Source organism: Medicago sativa, chromosome 7 (genome assembly GCF_051527215.1).
Source record: "Medicago sativa cultivar Bolivia chromosome 7, Bolivia_mono, whole genome shotgun sequence".
Classification (NCBI taxonomy): Eukaryota; Viridiplantae; Streptophyta; class Magnoliopsida; order Fabales; family Fabaceae; genus Medicago; species Medicago sativa.
The window spans coordinates 12,344,519-12,349,318 of record NC_140755.1 but is presented as its reverse complement, the minus strand read 5'-3'; the positions used below and the strand labels follow the sequence as shown (position 1 = coordinate 12,349,318).

Genomic DNA, 4,800 nt, shown 5'->3' with positions numbered 1-4,800 from the left:
TTATGTTGTCAACTCGTTCCGTGAATACTAAGGTAACGACTAGGACCCAGAATTCAATATGTTTATTTTATGTGATGAGAAATCGTCAACCCCAATGACCCGTATGTTAAATTAAAATGTTTTCTTAAAGAAAGAAATTAACGAGCAAGCATTCGTTTGATTACGCAAAACATAGTACGCGAGAATACAAGAATACAATGAAGTATGATCAAGAAAAGTATGTATGAATTTATGATGAGTCCTCTATGGGAATTCGAGATGTGCTCAGAAACAAGTTTATGTATGATAAGTATGTGTTACGAGGTAAACTCAACCAGTGAGAAAGTAAGGTCTACTTCCAAGTAAAAGAATATGGTAATTCGACAAGTCTACCGTGAGATCCAATTTTGCAAGGTATTGTGAAGTGTAAATTTATGGCTTTGAATGCCACACGGAAGGTCTTGACAAGAGTTCAAGAAGATGCTGCTCATATGTAAAGTTCAGTTGTCTTAATGAATTAGAGTATTGGTTAAGGCCAACTGGTGGGAATCAGAGTGGCGCAACGAAAGTTAATTGGTGTATATGCTAACAGTAATCATGGAACATGGAAGGTGATAGTAAGAGCCTTCATTAGAAGCATTATGGGACAAGCGAGAAGTTCTCAAAATGTTAAGTAAGAAAGGAGACTTATGTAATCAGTCATGAAAAGGGTTAAGGTATGTGGATGTGTCTTCATCTAAGTAACATAGGAAAGGCTAGAGTCACCACAAATGAAGAGTATGTGCTATGATAAGAGAAATACATGTAAGAGTTGAAAGGTTCCTTTGTGACTCAGAGTAATGATTGAATTATCAAGTGTGGAACAGGTAATAAAAGAAGTGTTATGCATGATAAGAAATAATATGTGATCGTTACCGGATACGATGTTTTGAAGATTCAAGTTTATTGTTTTTAGAACGAGGAAATGAGATAATGTTATGTGGGTCAAGAATCCTATATGATATATGTTATGCATTTATGAGAGTCTCCAAGATATGTATGTAAGTCAAGAAAGAAGAATAAAGAAGCTACTTTTGAAGTTCAAGAATTTCATTATGAATGGAGATATAAATCATGAGTTATGCACGATGAAGTGCACACCCTCTTATGTCAAACTTGTTAAATGGTCACGATACTTGCTATGAGGATTTCAAACTATGATTTAAAAACTCCTAAATTTAAAATGGGTATTGAGGGACTTGGAAACGAAATTATTTTTAACATGACATTTTTCACAAAATTCTTTAAAAAGATTATGTCTCTATTCGTTCCAAGGATCTGAATACTCATGTTTAGGAAACTTCTTCAAGTAATATGTTAGAATGAGTATTGTCAATATTTAACAAGAAACGACACTTGAAGGTATGCGAGTGCTATGAAAGTAATATGAGTTGAAGCAAACAACAAAGTTTTCGAAAAGTCTTATGACGCGCACTAGTATATGTTAAGAGTATTTAAATGCAAGAGGTTTAAGTTGGCAGTTTTAAGAGCATGTAAGCTACAAGACGGGTTGATGAATGTTATATGTATAGGCATAATTAATTTCATCTCTCTACGACAAGTTATATGAGTCATCCACAAATTTCGGTGCAATAAGAATGGTAATGAGATCGAAAGATTTCTTAAGACTCTGAAAAGAGACAAGAGATTCGTAGAATCGCCAAGATAAGTAATGTCAGCATGAGGCAACTGTCTCAAGGTACAATAATTAACTGATGTATGAATTATATGTTCACCCGATAAGATTATGTATGCATGAAAAGATGATTTAAAGTTACAAGTAAGCACTGCAGGGCAAACCTGGGTTCTGGTAGGATTCGAGTTAAAAGGCAAATCCTGAGTGTTCATGTTTATGATAAGATACTTTTATGACTGGTTTATGTTAAGTGAGTAAGGTGCGAGTCTGAGACAAGAAGTTTATGTGTAGCAAGGTAAGTTCCAAGTCAGGACATACCAAGATAGCTCTAAGTTTGAGTGATATTAAGATCAAGAAGGCTATGTTCAGTTACATGTGGGTTGTGAACAAGATAAGGACATGATGCGATAAACCCTTTGGATATGTATGAAAGGAAAAATGTTTGACTCATACCATAGATGATAAGTTTTGTCATGATGATTGGTAGTCGATCTCTAAATTTCGAGGACGAAATTTTTTTAAGAGGGGTAGAGTGTACCATCCCGCTCATCAACTAAAGGAAACTTTATCTATTAAATGTATCAGAGGACTCAGGTTCATGGAAAGTGAGTATGATGAAGAATGCTAAGTATGGAGGATAGTAAAAGTATGCAATATAAGTTAAGCATGGACTTATGTATCAGTGTCAGGTAAACACAACTGAGACGAAGGGCAATTAAGTAATCTCGCACAAGGGAGTATTTAAGCATGTTTGGACCCAAAATATTCATTTTCCTTTCCACTTTCTCTCTCTAGGTTTTGGGAAGAAAATTCTCTCCTCCTTCTCTCTACTTGGCCGCCCCAATCTTTCCTCTCTAAGGCATCAAAGTCTTCCAAAATCATGCAATTGGTAGCTTAGCAAGCAAGAAACAAGAGGAAGCATGGATTTAAGCATGGTTTGGTGGGAAAAGCTAAAGATCAAGAATGAAGGGAAAACTAAGGATGATGCTTGAAGCTTGAAGGAAAGCAAGAAAACATGTTAGGTGAGTTCCATAGATAGTTTACCTACCTTTGGTTGCATAAATTCATGTTAGAAATGATTGATTTATGTTTATGAGGGAGTAAGAACCCTAATGTTCTTTTGAGCAATTCTTGTTGATTCCATGTTAGTTTGCCATGAAATATGTTATTTAAAGTCAATATATGTTGTGGATGATTATGGTGCATTGCAGGATCAAACTGGACAAGTTTTGGGTCAAAACTGGAAATTTTGTACCTCTGACCCGAAGAGCCACGCTATTAGCGAAATCTACGCTAATAGCGAAATTTTCAAGATGAGCCACGCCCCAGCTGAGCTATTAGCGCAGCTCTCTGGACTTGGCCAACTTGTTTTGGCCTGTTGGCCCAGTTCAGGGTCTGTGGTGCATTCCGAAGATTTTCTTTCAACGTTTTATAACTTTATAACCCTAAAACAACATCTAGGCAATGCACATAACATCAAACGATTCTTGAAATGAAAATCATGGCAATCTTAACATGAATGACAAGAGTGAATCACGAGAGTTTAAGCCGATATTACTCGGGTAGCATGATTTAAGAAAGGGCATGAATGTAGAGCCTCGACATAGTTGTTGAGAACTAGCAAGATAGCATGAATCACTAAGTATGTCAAGTATAAGATTATGAATACATATGTAAGTAAGACGCGAATGATATTCTCTTCGCACATGAGCTAGAATGACTTAGCTAGTATGTAAGTTGTGGATTGATAAGTTATTCTCTCCACCATGTTAAGTATGAACAAGTATAAGTTACCACTAATCGGATCGATTAAGGTTCCGAGGTAAATAAGCAAGTATGTATATGTTTAACTTATATGCACGACAAGACCATGATTAATATGTGTAGGTGACATGTCTCTTGCTATCCACATCAGGGGGATACAAGGGGTTCTCATAATGAGAACGATTCAAGCCGTAAGGGACCCGCATGTCACTGAGTAAGCAAGATGTAGGTGCTCGTGTCTCTTGTTATCCACGCCAGGGGGATACGGGAGGTTCTCGACCTAAGGGGAACGGTTCAAGCCGCAAGGGACCCGCACGACACCGAGGGAGTTCGATGTACGTACATCGGTCATGTATGGGATTTATCTCGGGGTTACTCCACTCGGGACTATCCGTAAAATGAATCAAGATAATAACTGTTTGTTCAACGCTAACCTAACGAATGAACTTATATATGTTTATGCATTATATGAATATGATTATGTTTCTTATGATTATGGTTATGCTATGTTCAAGATCAGGCAAGAATGAAGCCATGCACATTATGTTTATGAATAAGAGCACCAGGTGCTAAATGACAAGTATAAGGCATGGAATAGAGTAAGACATGAACATGATACCGATGACGATCTTAGGTTTTCCCTTATCGTCCGGTTTAGAATCGTGCCATGATTATGTTATGTTTAGGCCTCGATATGTAGAACGTATCTTTGGCAATGCGGTCTTAGGTTCCCCTCGACCGCCATGACACGTATAGGAAGTGAAGCCTATAACAAGTTAAGATAAGATTACGACGGCCCTAGTATGCACACCGTCTAAGTATGCAAGTCCCCACACATGTATAATCAACCGTCAGGTTGTAATGTAGACACGTGGTGACCGTAGGTTTCCCCTTGAGGTTACCTATAGCCTAGGATTTAGGGGAACTCACTGAGACATTATGTCTCATCCCAATCCTTATTTGTTTCAGATAAGCAGGATGTTATGCAAGCTTGAAGCCGGATGGATGTTTCAACAAGTGCGCGTTCGTATCGCTTCAAGATGCCAAGAAAATCAAGGACGTAAATTCTATGTATGGATGAGATGTTTATGTTGTTGTATGTACGAACGCAATTTGTTGTATAAATATTCATTCTTATGTAATTTATGTTGTAAACTTTAATGTATCCAGTACTAATATTAACGCACGTGCTAGACTTTCTAGATACGTCTGGTATGGGTGTTACACTAAATCTTCTGGGAAATGTATAAAACACATTTGGCAATTTCACTGCATTATTGTCAGGATATAATGATAATATTTTCGAACCATATAGCGAAACTGCACCTGTAGAGCGTGTTTTGCACTTGGATGAAGGTTGGTATTTCGCTTATGTCTGATGA

General features: G+C 37.2%; 1 long non-coding RNA gene across 1 annotated transcript; it reads left to right on the top strand.

Annotated features, from left to right (window-relative positions):
* The first annotated feature begins 2,239 nt into the window (after nucleotides 1-2,239).
* On the top strand, nucleotides 2,240-4,577 carry LOC146904314 (uncharacterized). The gene is made up of 2 exons (XR_015020072.1): nucleotides 2,240-2,676; nucleotides 4,388-4,577. It is a non-coding gene; the product is annotated as an uncharacterized LOC146904314 (long non-coding RNA).
* The last annotated feature ends 223 nt before the right edge of the window (nucleotides 4,578-4,800 follow it).